The sequence below is a fragment of the Typopeltis vanoorti genome, chromosome 6 (assembly GCF_054136105.1).
Source record: "Typopeltis vanoorti isolate ZY-2024b chromosome 6, IOZ_Tvanoo_1.0, whole genome shotgun sequence".
In the NCBI taxonomy this organism is placed as follows: Eukaryota; Metazoa; Arthropoda; class Arachnida; order Uropygi; family Thelyphonidae; genus Typopeltis; species Typopeltis vanoorti.
In genome coordinates this window covers 77,189,884-77,209,235 of record NC_143554.1, presented here as the reverse complement: position 1 = coordinate 77,209,235, position 19,352 = coordinate 77,189,884, and the positions used below count along the sequence as shown (strand labels likewise).

General features: G+C 34.6%; 1 protein-coding gene across 3 annotated transcripts in view; it reads right to left on the bottom strand.

Annotated features, from left to right (window-relative positions):
- LOC150105594 (calcitonin gene-related peptide type 1 receptor-like) overlaps positions 1–19,352 on the bottom strand; it is a 128,798-nt gene that overhangs the window by 65,213 nt on the left and 44,233 nt on the right. The window contains exon 1 of one of the 3 annotated variants that reach the window (XM_090394933.1): positions 1,936–2,040. The exons of the other annotated variants lie outside the window; for them this stretch is intronic. The gene's annotated coding sequence lies outside the window, so the exon portion shown is untranslated. Of the gene's footprint in view, positions 1–1,935; positions 2,041–19,352 lie in introns of those variants that run through there. 3 annotated transcript variants of the gene reach the window in all.

Here is a 19,352-nt window from a genome sequence, read left to right as displayed (position 1 = left end):
ATCAGTCAATAAATGGATTTTATTATCACTATTATAAGGGAAGCACGCGCTTATTCTCGTAAAAATAGAATTTCCTTCGTCTGTTTTTTCCCTTTGATAACGCTCAGGTATTCAGTCAAAAGCAGATTATTTTCCTTGCAATAACATAAACCCTCTTATTTTATTTATCATAAAAGATCACATACATAGTTGCCTCAGCATTAAAAAAAAAGCTTGGTTGGTATTCTCTCTCCTGGCGAGATACTACTAATCCCAATTTAACTATATCAGTATATATCCCCGTGATAGATAGTTATTGATTCTCAGACCTTCTTCAAATACATTACCTCTTTTGTTTAAGAGAGCACTTGACAGGTGTCATTACGATCTATAATACACTATGAAAGAAATAAAAATTACAAAATTAACCCGAAGTTTATATACAATCTTCCGGTTGATAGATGAAAGACACGATATAATAATAGCAAAACACAGATATGTTTTAAAAGCTATAAAAACAAACGAAAGTCCAAACGTAAAATCATTATTTGTACTAGAGCACACAACAATTAAAATAATTGCAATTTCAGCTGTTCAGTAACGAGAGGGCAGCACAATCACCACACGCGGCCAACAATGCTTGAAATATTTGAGTGTAAAAAAATATATCAAATAAACATTCGTGTAGCCACAGGCAAATATATAAACAGACAGAGAGGTGCATGAAGCGATATGTAGTCATATCTCAATTCCCCCACCCCATCCTTTTTTTCCCGTTATCTCTTCTGCCGTCTGAAACCTATTGGTACATAAAAGCATAACTCACTTTTATATACAGCAATTAATGAGTTTGCTGCTAAATCTCTCGCTCCTTTTCTCAAAGAAAAATTCCAAGCCTTCCGGCAAAGAAATTTTCAATAAACGTCTCCGACAGTGGAACGCACCGTTCGGAATTTTTGACGCTGATGTTGACTTTTCACAGAAGAGACTGCAGAGTACACCACGTCGAGGTTATATGAGCAACTATTCGCACAGAATTCTCCGTATTAAAAAAAAAGTCTGAAAAAATGTGATAAAAGACTTTAGAGGAATAACAAAAATATTCGCATTTATGAAAAAACAGACGGAAATGGATACCATTAAATATTTTAGATTTCTTTGACCAGGCAACGAACTCAGGATATTAAATGTATGAACGAAAAATAGATGTTTTATTGAAGGGAGGTAGATATAGAAGAAAAATACACTATGATGGAGAGGATTCTGATGAAGATGCCCAACGTGTTCACTCTTTGCTTTAGCCCGGTTAAAAAATAAATTTAAAAATAAACTAATTTTTTAATCAATTATGAAGTTTCGCATCATTTAATAAAGAGATATATTACTTTATATTCGCTTAGTTATCCTTTTAGCATCTCAAATTTCTATTAGCCGATGTCAGCATAAATTTCATCTTAATTTCGATAACGATTGCTTATGGAAAAAAAGCCAAATTAAAGTTGCTCCGTGCCCAAGTACACAGTTGATTAGCATAAAATTTTGTGGAAGTTCATAAAATTGATCGAATTTTAAGTCGTAAAAGTGTTTGCTAAACACCAGAAAAGATGAAGTGAGATTATAAATATTCATTACAATAAAAACTACTGTGGCTTCAGGATTTCATGCTACAAAGTTCGTTTATCTGTGAACATCGTATGTATTAATATTCAGGCTAAACAAATATTTGATGTTTTCTCTATAAAAATTAGCATCTTTGTATATGAGAAACGGACGATGTCTTTTAGCGTGGAAACAAATAAAAAGAGAGTTCGTTTGCCTAGATAGGGCAAGAATATTATGTGTGTTTCTTGAGAATTCAAGTAGAGAATTTATTAAGTACGATTATGTAGTAGTTTGGCAAATAAAGTAAAGTATGGAGCCAACTGAAAGTATTCGACAAAACATTATTTGACTCACCTGCGAATTATCACCCGTGTCGCCATCTGCCGGAATAACATAATTATTTGATTGAACTTCAGAGTTTGAACACATAAAAATAATTACGAACAATTTTAAAATCACTTTGGAATTCTCACTGACTAAAGCTGTTCGTTTAATACTTGTGATGGTGTCTTCCACTTAGTGATTTCTTCCTTTCGTGGGGGGAGAAAGCGGACTTGGAGAGAGTAGCTGAAAAAACATTAAGCACCATACTCCAAGTCATAAAGTTCGGCGTAGCATGCAAGTGGCAAGACGTTTCTGTCACTGTTACAACTCGTCAGGAACTTACACACGTATTTACACACAGGCGGATATCCACTGGCTGTCTTGCTCTTCTGCGATCGAAGTAATGAACGAAGGTATTGGAGGAATGAGGACGAGCGCGCGCGCGCTCCGGCAATAGACGAGTGAAAGGAAGGAAAAGAAAAAAAAAGAAAGTTTAACGAGTCAAAGGTGTATAGTAGGAAAGGGGATAGTTTCAGAAAAACAACAACACTGTGTACGCGTAAGTGGATTGCTGGCAATTGTTTATTTGTCCTTTTGTAGTGAAACCAATTGCTTTCTTTCTGGTGCACTAGTTTCGGTTCTCTTTCTGGTGCACCAGTTGCCTTCCTGATGCACTAGTTGACCAATTATTAAAGCACCAGTTCTCTTCTTGGAGCTAATTGTTTACTTACTGTACGTAGGCTAAGATATAACTACATTTTAGGCTCTATCTGAGATCTATTCAATAGATCTCAGAAAAACACACTCAGATACGCCTAGAGATAGATAGAGAGAAAGAGAGACAGAGTCTTCTTCGTTTCACAACAATAGAGTCAAAATAGACTAACTGAATAACTAAGTCGATGTCCATGTGTATCGCGTCATTCTGTCAAACAATAATATGCTCGAAACAAAGCTGCTGCTGCCGACAGAACCAAATTTGTACGCAAATGTGATAAAGATTTTCACATCAACAGATCAGAAGAGATAACCATGATACGTCTGCACTATTATGTCCAAACCTGCGCAAATGTAATGTTCTAAACTTTTCTTACAATTATTTATTTCGTTTCGTGTCAATTATGCAGATACGTTGAAAATTAGATGAAAATTAAGCACCAGAAATTATATTTAACAAAGTTAGCTACACCAGCAAGATCTTCGGCAAACATCAGAAACCCATTTTGATTTAATATTGTTTGTAGTTGTTCCTCCCAACTATTGTTGTTTAAATAAATTTCAAGAGAACATTTTGTATTCAAGTCACTCTACATTAACTGCCTACTACCAATTTTGCACGTTCTTTCATATATTTAAGAACGTTCCAGTTTTTTTCCTCATGCAACATTTAAAGTGATGATTGTGGTATTTCGGGACCTCACAACAGTCTCTCATAAAGTGAACATCGGGAAAAAAGCAACTTTTGTGTACAAGGGAAATTTATGCCACTCAATCATAAATATCGAATATTTAGACTTCGAACTTACAATAAGTTCTGTTTTGAATTTATTGTAAGGTTTAATGGAATGAATACAGCGCATACAAACAATTAAACACTAATTTAATCTGTCCTATATTTCGTATCAGTCACCAAGCCATTGTCAGGGAAACGATACTAAAATTGCCAAAATACACGCAAAATTGCATAAAACAATAACTTGAAAAAATTACAATGAAAGCCTAATTTTCGGAGTTTGTGCACATATAAAAATAATTACGAATTTTTAAATCACTTTGGAATTCTCACTAACTGAAGATTTTTATTTAATACTTGTAATCCAAGAGTTCACTAACATTATCTGTTGGGCGGCCTAAGACTTTAAGTTTCCGAAAATCTTGGAAAGTTTGATACACCCATTTATTAAGATTACGTTGGCGTTTTAAATCTACTGCTGATTCTAAAAAAAGTCTTTCAAAAGTCTTAACTTGTTTTGGTATGGTGAACAGTACAGTAACAAGGGTATAAAGCGCCTGTGGCAAGTCTAACTTGCGTCTCCCTAACCCAAAAATGACAAAAATTTTGAAACATTTAAATGTAACAATTTAAATTTTACTAAATGCAATATGTTAAATACTTACTATTAACCCCATCAAAATGAGTTGCAGTGTATTGCAGAATTTGTGTGTCTAAAGTGGCGTATTGCCGAAATTTAAAAATACAATATAAAATAGTGGACTTTTACATCTATTTATTTTATTTTATTTTATTTTTTTACATTTTTTACGTTTTGTGCCCCAAACCTAGTTGCCCCCGTGGCGGGCGCCTCTTTCGCCAAGCCGTGGTTATGGCGCTGATGGTGAAGCATAGTAGTTTTCTTCCATTTGATCCGTAAAGAGTATCGAAGTCATTGTCAATTAGATCTGACTGACCATACTTATAGAGATAAATGTATTTGTTGTGTTTTTCTAGCAGATCTCCCAGTTTGGTCATAATAATATGATACTTGGCAAGAACAATAATTTTCTAAACACCTCTAACAGAAAGCAGAGGCAGAGGATCCCTTGGGAAAGCCGATGAGGACATCTAGCTTCAGAAGAGATTTGAATGCAATGCGGAGGTTGACTTTTTTAGAGTTCTGGATATTTTTTCTGAGGCGCCCTGGGTATAAGGAACCATGATAATATTACTATAATCTACATGTTGAGAGGGATGGGAGGAACAATTAATTTGTTGATCTTTTTTGGCATTTTAGCCATTGGACAAGAAAGGTTGATAACATCATATTGTTCTCGATGTCTTAGGGAATGTTACGAATTATAGGACAGATTAAACTTGTGTTTAGTTATTCATACGTGTTGCATTTCGTTCCATTAAACCTTACAATAAGTTTAAACCAGCAAGTATCTCTAAATAGTCGATTGTTAATACTATATGGAGTAGGCGTAGGGGACGCAGAGCTAAATAGTACTGTAAGTGGAAACTTCGTTTAGCAAGGGAGCTAAACAGGCTATTCTTCTTGAAAACGTGTAGGGACACTGGAATTATACTTATCTGTTAAGCTGAAAATTAAATTTCACTCTTTTAAAGCTCTTCGTATCTACAGTCGAGTTAGCTCTAGGCTACCTCGAGAACAAATACGTACTACTTCATGTGCTACCATTAACTCTTTCTAAGCCGAACTCTCGTCAATTCTTAATATTGAATTTGGGCTAATCTCTCTAATATATCGGATAAATCTGCTCGTAAAGAATTCCTAAAAATAAAGGAGAAACACATGAAGAAATATAAAAATCTGCGTAGATCTTTTTCTCAGACGTAGAGTCAGCCGTTTCAAGATGTCGTAAACCTTTCGTCTAAAAGACTCGACGAAACATCCGTTAGCCTCCTTATCCTCGGCGACAACTTTGCGGTAGCGCCACGCCAAGTTCCATTTCCGAGACTTTATGATGCAAGAACGCGGTGTCCGCAACTTGTCTCCTTCCATCGTCAACAGCATCAGGCATGACATAGCAACATCCTTTCTCAAGCTTCAATCTAGAAGAAATCTAACAGCGCTCCTCGCTCGCCGTAAATGATGCGAAAACAGTAACATAATGATCACTAGAGACGATTAGGGGCAACGCTACTGTGGGTAGCGTTTTCATTTTCATCTTCCGAATGCAATCGGAAAGGAATGTGTTATTTAGAGACCACACTACTTACAAACATCCATATGGATTATAATCCCACCAATTCCAAAAAGAAAACATTACAAAGGCTTCTAAAATATCATATTTTGATCTCCTGAAATAGATAAATAACTCAAACCGTTTAGTTCCCTCTCCCCGGATATAAGGGTTGCCAAAAATTCATAAACCCAGTAATCCTCTCCGTCCCGCAATAGATTCTACTGATCCCCTGTTTTAAGTTAGCCAAATCCTTAACCCCACCTGTCGGTCATTCTTTTTCCCATATTAAAAATTTCCACTCATTTTAAATCTTTAATCCAAAATTTAGTTTTGAATAATAAATATATTATAGTATTCTTTGATGTCACCTCCCTTTTTTATAAACATTTCTCTTTCTTAATTTTAAATTTTACTTTAAAAAATCCCCCCCCACCCGATATCGCTGATCTTTTTAATTTTACCATTTACACACAAACTGACGACAGACCTATTAGATCACCCCCCCCCCTTCACCGTACAATTATTATATGGATCATTTGAAAAACCTTCTCTTGATACTGCTATTCTGAAGACATACAAATAATTGACCACCAGTTTAATCGAACTGATATTTCGTCTCAGTCACTGAGACATCGTCAGGATCAATATTTCGTCTCAAGTCACATCATCAATGATGTATCGTATCTGTCTAGAGTACATTGATGATGTGCTCTCTATTTGGCTACATGGCATAAACACGACCGACTCTTTCCTCCTCCATCTCAACAGACAGCACCCCAGAATCCGGTTCACTATAGAAATAGAAAACAATAATAGCTTACCTTTTCTAAATAATCTAACAACACGTCTTTCCAACGGCACTAAAAATTCTCTTGTGAGCGCCAGTCATACGACTTTAGGCTTAAAGTCTATTTTTTTCACAATATTTTGTACTATTATAATTACGGCTATTTTGCCTGCTTCAGTTTAGGAGTGCCCCTTCAGTTTAGGAGGCAAAATAGCCGTCATTATAATAGTTTATTAAGAGGAGTAATAACATGGGAGTTTTCCCAGAAATAATATATATACAATATTTTGTACTTTTTTTTTTTTTTTTTTTTTTGCAATTTTAACATTGGTTCCCTGACTTGGGACGAAATATTGGTCCTGACGATATCTCAGTGATTTATACGAAATATTAGTTCGATTAAACTGGTGGTTAATTATTTGTATATGCTTCATTCATTCCATTAAACCTTACAATGAAGGCAATTCTATACATGTTCAAGGTTATGTAACACATCTCGCGTAATTCGAGAGATTACATAATCTATTTTGAGTGTTTTTGTTACTTCTTCTTTAGCTTCTGTTGTTCTTGTTGTTATTGTTTATGATCCAGTGTGCTGATGTCTCAAATTGCATTTCTACTCAGGATTTTATGAATCATTCAGACAGTTCGCATCTATCGACAGCGGATCCTTCTTTTATTCTTATTATCAAGGTTTGTGAACTTCGTCAGTAAAGTTGGTTCAGTTTCCTTAGAAAACTCCACAGTTTCAAGACGTCTTGAAGAACATGAAACATTTATTGGATAGACCATATAGAATTGGTATACAAACGAGATAAACTGTCCGTCGACCGGAGAAATGAATAACAGGTCTGCCAGTGCCGACGTCAAGATGTATCGCAAATGCCTCGGCGCATCGTTGTGGAGTGTCTATCTGATCTGATTCTATCGCTTCAAACACTCACTCAACCGTGTTGTATGAAAGGGAGAATATTTCTCAGTTTACTGGACTTTCGTATACCTAGGCACGTGATTCTGACAGTGTCTAAAATCCCGCTGACGAAAACCGAAACATTGTATAAACATGAAGGAAAAGTATATTCGTAAACGAAATACTTTTCATTGAAAAGCATTCTTTGTCGCCTTGTTTTCATCAATATAGATTCTTCCTTCGCGATGTTAAAATTCACGTAATATTTGAATAAATGCGTTATCAAGAGTCGAAATATGAAATACATAAACGTTCAGTTCACCCTTGTGAAGTGAACACCATTGCCATATTAATGGAGTCTGGCGTTCTTTCAAACGATATACACGCACAGCAGTGAAACATCAAGTTTAATAAATCTGCTTTTCGTACAATAATCTTGCAATCTGGTAAATCGATATCTATGATAAACATTTTTATGGATATATCATCTTCAATTTCAGCAAAATTAGTCCAGCGGTTCACAAAACTAAACGTAGCAGAGATGTAGCGTCTCCACAAAGTGTCAAGTTTTGTAATGCATCGGTGGGCGACGAATGCCTGCCAGATGATTAATATCGCTCAGTTACAATGTCAAATGTCTGACGGTTTATGATGAATCCAAGAAAACTATTGTCTTTGGAGCAATTAAGTGACTCAAATTTAAGAAAAAAAGAGCCTTAATTAAGAGAATTATGGATAATTCAACTTCAAACATAAATATTTGATAATAGTGATGAACAGAAAAAAATGTTGTTTGGACTGAACGTATAAGGAGACAAATTAAGTCCACTTGGATAAGGTAATATAATTTAATATAAATTTCGCGTGTTCTATGACCGATTTGCCTGTTTGGCTGAAGTTAAAATGTTCGAGTATCCACAGTAAAAGATCTACCCGAGAGTATTCAATTCACCTACAGTTGAAAAACTCTTATTCGCTTCTAATTGGGATTATTCTCGATGAAAGATCTCGATCTGATTATACAGATCGAGATCTTTCAAACCGAAACAAGGTTTGTATGTTAGTTATTCACATGTGACGTCATTTTGAGGCCGTCAGTCACTCCGGTACCTCATTGAGTTTTGGGAGTGAAGCCGTCTGCTAGAAGTGGTGGAGTCACAGATTCCCTTTCTACAAAGACTTAGTAGAATAATCACAAAAGTCCATGTCCCTGGAGGTAATTGAACCCGCAGCCATTAGCAGATTCGCTAACCACTCGGCTAACCAAGCTGGCTTTGGTGTATGCAATAACATAATTCGTTATCATAACAGTTACACGTAGTAATATATTGTTAGTAATATATTGACAATGTTGCGTTTCCCTGAACCTAGTGGTTGATGACGTAACAATGCAAAATTAGCAGAGATTGTTAGAAAGCAATGTGATTTCCCGTTGCCTTTCTTGTCCAATAGGTTTTATATCTCTGGATAATGTGTTCACGGGGGTTTGCTTGTTTTAAAGGAAGAAAAAGTTTAGTTTCCGGAAAGAAAGAAAAAAACCTTATCCCCTTAGAGATCTGCTAACTCACCTTTTATTAAAAAGCCCTGATAAAGTTCTTCGCGTCATAAATGGGACTCGAAGCCACCTCTTTCCAATGGAACAAGAAAAAAAAACATTGTTAAGTAATACTTTAAGATGAGTAGAACTTGGTAGAATCTCCATTTTTGTTTCCTGCAAATGGTCCAATCGGACAATTTGCAGGACAGACTAACAAAACATGCGATGATTATGCATTACACTAATTGAATTTTGAACCATTTAATTAAATCCGGCTGGATTTAAATAAATGTTCTTTTAATCCGGGATCTATTCTTTGATCTGGATGAGGCAAAACAAAATTGTACGTCTGTGATGCAGAAACCAAAAACAGATGATTGGCATGTCATAAATGGATTATAATATTTTACACGCTCGTTGGTTTTTTGTAAATGTACCACCGTTTGGTCCGTCGTCGTGATTATTTTGGCGAAAACAACTGAAATCAAAAACTAAACTCAGTTGCATATAAAACTGCATTTCATATAAACAGTTATAATAGCCCGTTAAGTCTAATGTCTAATATGGCCATTACAGATATGCGACGTTTTTTATTTTTTATTTTAAATCCGCAAAACAGGCATAGTTGTTAAAAAAATCCCATGCAGTTAGCAGGCATAACACACTAAAACTTACAAACTTAACTGTTCCGGTAATTGCAAACAAGGTAATTCCAGATGTCAACAATGGAGTTAATGTAAATAATGTCAACAATGTAAACAATGTAAAAAATGTAAACAATGTAACTCCATCTGGAGTTACATTGTTTACTACATTGTTAACTCTATACGATGCCTGGTAGGATGTTAAACGGGTTTTACATTATTCAAATCTCATAATTTCGTTTTATTGGCAAATAGATTGAAACTGAACAGTTTCAACAAACTTAGGAATGGGGAAATATGTGTTTATAGGTAATGAATGCATAACTATACAAGAACGAGATTACAAAATCAACATTCTGCCTGTCATTGTCTGCGATCCTTTTTAATTTCTTTTCATGAACAATAAAAGGGAAATCACCAACATGGTAGTAATATGGGTGAGGGTTTTTTCTTTATTTTTTTTCCATTCTTATTCCTCATCGGAAGTACCGTTAAGGCTAATACCCGTTCGAAATCCCAATGACCTTTTTGGAGGTTAGTTAATCTTCTTAGCTGTTAATGCGTCTCTACGAAAAGCAGATAACACGCGATCTCTCTTCTCCCTTCTCTCTCTTTTTCATACGGATGAGTACTCTCTCATCCATTTACCGACTTCGTGAATTGTTTTGTATGCACGCCAAACAGATGAAACGGTAATTCCTTTGACAAGATAAACAACCTTGACCTATGAGCATTGAAAAAATATACGGAATAGTAGTTATCTACAAATCAAAATTTTTTACGAATACCTGGCAGCTAATTAATGGTGTTTATATAGCATTTTGACCTCAAGGTTAAGCTATTGGAAAACAACTTATTCGAGGAAAAATCACTGTTTATCTCAGTAAATGTGCCTGTGTTTTAATGCAAGCAAACGTATCCGGAAATCTTCATAAATGCATTGTTAGATTTCTAATTGTTATTAAAAAGCGCTTTCCTCTTTATTATGGTAATTGTTGAATTTTTTGTATTGTTCAAGCTCATTGTTAACCATATAAGCTCACTAAATACTGTTCGTGGTTTACAACAATGGTCTTTTTTAAAACAGCATCAGTGGAAGGGATAAAAATATAATAAATCGTAATTAGTATTATCTAGGTGTTATATCGGAAAAATAACTTTTGAAAAGAATTCTTTTAGTGGATGTAGTTCCATGAAAATAATCTGGAAGAAACAAGGACGCAACTATTTCATTATGCATATCGGACCGAAAGATAGTAGTGAGGATGTTAAAGAAAAGACAGTGATTTATATTCTTGCTGACGGAAAGCTGTTTTTGACATGAAGAAGATAGATAGCAAGTAGAATTGGGTCTTCTTATATACACATACCTTTGACAGTATGATGAATTGGAGAGAAATTTAGCTAACGCAATTACTTTCCATTTCAGTTTCTCATGCCTTAGTGGATATCTCAGAACTTCTTACTAGTTTAAGGAAGGCTACGTGAAGTATTGAAATTCATTGGAGAAACCATTTAATATTTCCAACCCATATAAGAATGTCAGTAGTTTTTTATATAATGTTTTGTGTCTTCATGTTATCAAATTTCTTTTAATAGCTTTCTTAAGATTAGAGATGGGATGATACGTTATCGAAAGAAATGGGAATGCAGAATAACCTCATGTTACTCCAGGATTAACATGAAGTTATTCTGTTCTTCGTTATACAAGGATTTTGGCTTGTTTACGTGCATATGTTGATTTTCTTTTTGACTTTCTTATGTTTTTCTTGCATATGTTTAATGCTTGAGTATAAAATATCTACAGATCCGATAATGCCATTTATTTCTGGTTAGTTTGTTTTCTTATTTCTCGTATTTGGTCTATTTCGTCTATTCTTTTTCTTTTCTTTTTGCTCTTCAGTACGTAAAGAGTAATAGGCAAATAAATAGTTCTGGTGTGTAGGGGTGCAGCTGTTTAGTAACGATCTAAAGGTGGCTGCTACGCTAGCTTTTTGGTTGTTTGCGATCGTATGTTTGTGATCTATATAAGAAGCTGTGACAGTATTTCCGACTCTTTCTTCCCTAGTGTACTGTTGAAAACGGTGTCTTTTTCACGAAGCTGTATTTTTTGATTTCAAACACCGTGACTTGAGGGAGTTTCCCGTTAATCAGATGACAAGTTTATTTTACATCTTTTTATATATAAAAAAGTTAATTTCATTTAATGTTTAATATTAGGTAGTACTTTTGATCAGCTGCATTCTTTTATTATCAATTTTGGCTAATAAATGTTAATATTCTAACGACTAGTTTAATTAATTGATAGTATTTGTGCAGATTGAAGCCTGAAACCTGATCACATTACCAAAATGTCCACCGGTATGTTCAGAGGGGGGAGAACAACGAGAAATGTTTTGTCATTAAAAGCGGATACTTCACGTTTTTATTTTATTTTATTTTTGAGGGAGAGGGGAGAGTGTGTATGTGTGCGACACTAATCCAAAATGTTGTAAACCTATAGTACATTGACAGCGTGAACGGGCTAAGGATATTTTACTTATTACTTATTATTTTACTTATTATTTATTTTGTACATAACCTGTAAACCCTTTAGAGACAAATAATGAAATTTTGAAACCATTTCAGATCTCTAATAAGAGGTTGACGACCTCACACCGAGAGACAATTCATTTTCCATCTATAAGCAATCACAAACATCCACACCGTAGGCATAATTCGAATTCGAAACCGATGGGACTAATATATGAATAACATCAATATGATACTTCAGATAAGCCTGTAACGCATGCCAACAGTTTCGGATAATTCTGATGTTGAAACGCAAAATGAAGATCCATTCACTCAGTGCAATTATTCCGTGGATTGAATAAGAGAGAGAGAGAGAGAGAGAGAGAGAGAGAGAGAGAGAGAGAGAGAGAGAGAGAGAGAGAGAGAGAGAGAGAGAGAGAGAGAGAGTGAAGATTATGAGAGCTGCCGTACTCGGGTGTTATAAGTCTGTCCAAAGATTCATTTATGTTGTGTCTCCTTTTTTATGTGATTAAATACTTCGCTTTCACTTGCTTAATCTTCTGAACTTTTCCTGCGTACAGACTGAAGTTCTATGACTTTCCTAAGAAAATGTTTGCATCCCGGATGCATTAAAACTTGATATTTTTTTGTTTTGTTTTAGTTGTTCCGGTATGGTACAACTGGTGTTAAGTATTCGGACAGGAGGATTGGCGTATTATCTTGAGATGCCTTCAGTTCCTTGGCGACTGACTTTTTCAATCTGCTCTTTTAGAAAATTGTTTCTTGTAAGTCTGCTTGTAAGACGACTACGACAGAAGCAGGTCATAGGACACCTGATCTCTTTTTTTTTCAGCTAGCCCATTTATTTCGTTTTTGTAAGAAGCTACGACAGCATTTCCTACTCTTTAAAACTGTCGCTCTTAGATTTTCTGTAGGTGTTATTTTAACGGTGACCATCTTTGATAAGATCTTTGTACTGTTGCTGAAGAAGGTCGCAGAAATTTCAAGGAAGTCGACGAAGTTTTGGCTTAGTTCGGATTTATCTTGTCTGTCAGAATTTCGACACTATTTTAATGTCTCTTACAGTCTTTAAAATTTCTCCACTTCTTCCATTATTATTATTATTATTATTATTATTATCATCATTATTAATTTGTCGAAAATTCTTAAACAAACTAATTGAAGAGTCTTTTATATTTTCTAGAATATTCGAGTGATAAATTCAAAGAATCTAAATAATGTCTCACCTGAATTTGTTGTTTTATTTAACTGCTCATCTGATTTTTAATCTGGTAAAAGTTACCCCTTGCTGCAGTTACATTAGTTTTGTTTTCCATTCATCACATTTAGTGTTGCCTGGTAGATTCGAAAATGCTAGCTTTCCAAGTTTTCTACGCGTTATACAATTTTCTCGAGGAGCCTCTGCAGTTCCACTAATGATGGGACTACAGTAATATGCTGTGACTATAATACTACGCTAATAACGTAACTACAATAATACGCTAATAATGAGACTACAATACTACTAAAAATGCGACTACAATAATATGCTAACAATGCGACCACAATAATATAACTACGAATATGACGTATTAACAATGGCAGTTTCTTTTGTTCTTCGTTCTTCGAGCTCTGCTTCCATTGAGGACTTTAAACATACGTAATTTGAAAACTATCTATCCATTTTCGATGATTTATACACTGATAAACTCGACTACAAACTTTGCTAAACTTAACGAGAGAAACCACTCAGTAACACTTTCCGATTAAATATCAAGCGAAAAGAAAAAACCTAATTTTAAGATAGTTCAACCGATTGCATTTTAATTCGGTAAAAGCAGTCCATCATTGCTTTGAGTATTCCTGTTGTATAAATTTACATAGCTTTTGGTACAATTAACATGAGAGCTAAGCATCGGCGCAAGATAACCTTTGATGATTCTAAGCATCACTCATCAGTCGACTATCAATAATTATCCTATTTTAACATTCCATTCATCCATACCGGAACCAAAGATTGTGTGAATTTCCACTAAAATTAACCAAAATAGACACTAACGATAGCGGTTAATTTAGTTATTCCCGACCTTTCAACGTGTTGGGATAATTAATGGTGTCTGATGGCCTGTTAGGCTTTCCAAAATTCTTTGGGGAGTACTGGCTAAATGGAAGCTTTAAAAGGAGGATCGAGTGAACGATACCGAAACATGAACAAGTGCTTGACGGCATCAGAATGTTTTCTAACTACTCAATGTGAAGGTAAGGTTTTATAGGGCGGATTGTAATTCAATAGGATTAGTTCCTTATTTTGACATTTCGATGATAGCCTTTCCTCTTCTTCAGGGCATGGATTTCTGATAAACTGGAAAAAATGCAATAATTTGTGATACTGTTCTGTTCTTCCGCAAGATAACCTTTGATTATATATATATATATATATATATATATATATATATATATATATATATATATATATATATATATATATATATATATATATATATTAACGATTAATTAGAGATATTCGAGTGTGTAAGACATTTTGTTCCCCCGAAAAGAAAGTTTTTCCCTTTTTAATACAATGTTTTCGAGATATCGTCCATGAGAGATGGTGTATATACATAAACCTTGAATATGTTCTCCATCCACAGAAGTCTCTGAAGTAAGATACATACTTACAGTGAGTGGATGCTACTTAAAGCGAATAAACTTCAAAAGTTGTACATCAAGCAAAAAATGGTCATTAAAAGGATAATGTACCTCATCTGATGCGGGGAGATAACGACGTGGACTCAGTTCTTAAGATTAAACCGTAAATTTAACTGCAGGCGAACATCAAAAGTATATCGGCGAACAGAAGCGGTCCTCTTCAAAGCGCGTGTAAGTGCTACAAGGTTTCAAGTATCCAAAATCGATTAACAGAATTACTCTCTCTACTCAGAATTAGCGACTTCCTTGCCCACAGAACTATAGAACTTTAAACACATCTTCTTCAGTAGTTTTCGTAGCCAATAAGAGCAACTAAAGGAAAATTTCAATGCCTTATTAGCTTAGAAAGAAGAGCTCGTCAAGCACTTTCACAATAAGGTCGTAATCAATATATCTTCACACGCGTTCAAACTAAACTAAACATTTTGTCCAAAGGTTTCAGCTTTGATTTATCTACGTCTATCAACCCCCAAAGTGAATTGTCAGCTTGTTAAAAAAATACGTAACTTGCCAAAAGATGTTACAGATTTAATTTGCATCCAAACAGCAACAAACAGTCACTCAGAATATCTCGAGAATGTATTTGGATGAGCTTTGGAAAGTATAATAACGTTGTATGATTAAAAGCAGAATAACGTAATCCCAGAAGTTAATTAATGACGTGAAAACCTACAACAGACTGCATTATGACACAGAATGGCAGACTCCAGTACGACCAACACTTTGCTTAAAGACCTAAAGTGGCCGGTAGAAGCAAGACTGATATGCATAGTGGACGCCAGATATTATTTCTTCTCTTTAAATCTCTTGAATAGCTGGAACCTCCACATAGGCAAGACAGATACCGACATTAGGAAAACAGCACATTTCATTGACAAATGAAGGATTTTTTAATAGTAGACATGGTTAAAATTGTTGAACTAAATAGTCTCCGTGTAGTACACTTTCCTAGGGAATGACAAAAATCAGTTTATATACCTTTATTGAAGAAAAGCGATGCAAGAGAGTGCGAAATTACAGAACTATAGCACTGATTTCTCATGCAAGTAAAGTCTTACTTAAGATCACTCAGAAAAGACTGGAACCATTCATGAAGATAGAAATGCCAGATGAACAAGCAGGATTTCGAAAAGGCAGAGGAACAAGAGATCAAATCGCCAATGTGAGATGGATAATAGAAAGAGCACGGGAATATCAAAATAATGTCCACCTTTGTTTCCTTGACTATAGCAAGGCTTTTGACTCTGTAGATCATGTGAAACTGTGGAATGTCTAAAGAATAATGGGAGTTCCAGAGCATTTCATTATCCTTCTGAGGAATCTTTATTATGAACAAGAAGCTACTGTACCATCAGATCTTGGAGAAACTGAGTATTTCACAATCGGTAAAGGGGTGCGATCTCCGTACCTGTTTAACTTGTACAGCGAATACATTTTAATAATGGAAGGGCTGGACGAGTCTTCAGTTGGAATTAAAATTGGTGGAAGAAATATTAATAAATTGAGGTGTGCAGATGATATCACCTTGCTAGCAAAATGCAAAGAAGATTTGAAGGAATTTATTATGAAAGTTAAAGAAGAAAGTGCTAAATATGGTCTTAAACTTAACCTCAAAAAGACAAAAGTTATGGCAACTTGTGAACTTAATGATATTGAAGTAGATGGGGAGAAAATGGAAGCAGTTAACAATTTTGTGCTCCTGTGATCCCGAATTGATAAAGATGGTTATTGTACTGAAGAAGTTAGAAGAAGATTATTACTCGGAAAGAAAGAAATGACAAATTTAAACAAGATCTTTAAAGATAAAGGTATTATCCTCGCAACAAAAATCAGAATCGTGAAAGCAATGGTATTCCCTGTGGTGCTGTATGGATGTGAAAGTTGGAACCTTGAGAAAGAGTGAAAGAAGGAAGATAGATGCATTTGATTTGAAATATAGGTTTCGAGACGCTTACTAAGAATATAATGGACTGCAAAGCAAACCAATAAATGAGTGATAGACAGAATAAAGCCAGATTGCTCCCTCGAAGCTGTGATCATCAAGCAAAAATTGTCATACTTCGGACATATTATGCGAGCAAATGACAGTCTGGAGAAGATGATGATGCTTGTTAAAGTTGATGGAAGCAGGAGAAGATGAAGACCAAGAATTAGATGGTTGAATGGAGTTAAAGAAGCAACTGAAATGCGCTTGGAAATTCTGAAAGATATGGCCAGGGACAGATCGGAATGGAGAACGCATGTTCATGGAGTCACCAGGAGTCGAAAACGACTCGATTGAACATAACAACAACAACAACAACAGTGCACTTTCCACAGAAAATATTCAGATAAACGTGTACGCACACTTAGCCTCATCCTTTATGTTATGCCATTGTCTGTTATTAGGTTATTTCACATAGTTTAAGACTAGGACCATTACTGATACGGTATTTCTTTGAGCTACTCTGTAATCTAAGCAACAAATCTTTCCTTTGAATTATAACAGAAATAATATCAGTTATTCTATATTATTGACGGTGCTTGAGTTATAAAGGTTGACGAATGACATGTTTCAGAGCAAAAATAATTGTTATTCCTCAAAAATCCAGCATTTATTTATTTATTGAGTGACTCAACTACTATAGATACACTAATCCGATGCACAACGTTAGCTATTGTGCTCTTACCGCTATACTCAAAGGTAATAATTTAATAAACGGAGACAATTCATTGAACTCATGCATCGCCATTATAGTTTATAATCATCAATAATTATCATCTACGCCACATTCGCATTCCATTTAAATAATGCTGCGATGACAGTAGTACTTGAGCATAATCATACCGTGGTGTGTTTGTAATTATATCGTGTTAGTGTCGATTGTAACTAGGCTTATCCATCCATCATATATGATGTTGCCATTTCGGCGCATCTACCAATTAAAGTGAACGTCTGCTCTGTAACTGATTGACACGTTTAGCAATTGCATGAAAATAAGAATTATATGAATTATTAGGAAATAACTAGTGCTATTCAATAATATCACGACTCGTAAACAATTACACGAGAATTAGTTGATTTCATTGTTCGAATGAGTTTAAATTGATGAGTTTGATTTCATTGTTATGATAAAAATAATGCAATCAATAAAGTGATTATTGTTATTGTTGTTTGTGATCACCATAATCTGCTTAATTCTGAGTTAGACTACCATGGCCAATAGTTTTTCAAGTCCAATCTATCTATAGCCAAGTTGTTTAATTTTGTAGTAATTCGGTCCATTGTACTTTTGATGTTTTCTAGCCATTTCCATCTTCGTTTTCCCGTATTGTCTTTTATTTGACACTTCTCCGCTTTTTGACAATTTCAGAAATGTATAGCAAGTATTGAGCAACCACTGCTGGTTTTTTAAACAGATATTAAGTATGTTTAATATTTGTTTGTTTTAAACTTTCAAATAACTTATACTCACCTAGTCAAATGCTTGCTTAAACTTTATAAAGAAACAATTAAGATTTCTGTTGCTTTGCCATTTCAATTTAGATAACTGCAATATAGTACGTATTGAATCTATTGTGGAAACTCTCTCTCTCTCTCTCTCTCTCTCTCTCTCTCTCTCTCTCTCTCTCTCTCTCTCTCTCTCTCTCGCTCTCTCCTAAATTCCATTTGTTCCACCAATTAAATCACTGTTCACTAGCAATAATGAGTTCGAAATATTTTATTGAGAATTTTTATTGCTAATGAACGAATTAAAGAGATTTCGATTGTAACCCCCCAAATATTGTTCTAATTTAAGAGAAACATTCGTTTATTTATTTGTTTTGCCACTGGAAAAAGAATTCAACTAACTTTACGCTACGAAAATTTATTACAAAAGTCCGTTATTTTGTAATGAGATCATTTTGAACAGAATCGAGTTCTTCGAAGTAATTTTGAAGCGTAACAACTTCGATCAGCGTATCATCTAATTTAACACTCACAAGGTGTGCTTAAAACTTCACTTTGTTTTCTTTATTTTTCTTTCCGTTAACGAAATAAGATCTGAGGAACGCTATCCTCCACCTGGTTTTCTTTATTTCTTCGTAACACCGATAATGCATTTAAGAAAGGTGTTCGTTAATTGTTAGTGCAGTCTAGACAACGCCATGATCAAGAAGCAAAATTGTTCAGGTAAGAATTTTACATGCGAAGGGAGTTTTTTACGTTCATATTTTTTTTGCTTTTAAGCTATTGTTAAGTATCCTTTGTGCGTGGAATAAAATTTGAATATTCACATAATATCAATCTGGGAGTTTTAGACGATCAACTTTAATTTTGTTTGGAATTGAGGAAAGATAGAAAGCTTTTGTCAATTTTGTAATAAGCTAAGAATAGTCTCAACAAGTACTTTTGGTTAGCTTTTTCTTTTTATTGAAGATTTTCTGCTTTTTCTTTATAATAAGGATTTGCTTCTGTTTCTTTTTAATGGGGAATTGCTGTTTCTAATACTACTGACATCCGAAATAGGATTTTTTAGAGAGCACGCAGGTGGAATTTATACAGCAGTTGAGCACTTGAGCAGAAATTGCGTATAACTTTAATTTATTTATTCATAACGTAATTTAAATAAATGTATTTTTTATAATTTTAGTTATTTACATTTATCCAAGTGAGTTTTAATTTCGTATGAACGCGATTTCATACAAATTGCGGTAGCGTGTGACTCCCAAAACTTGCGT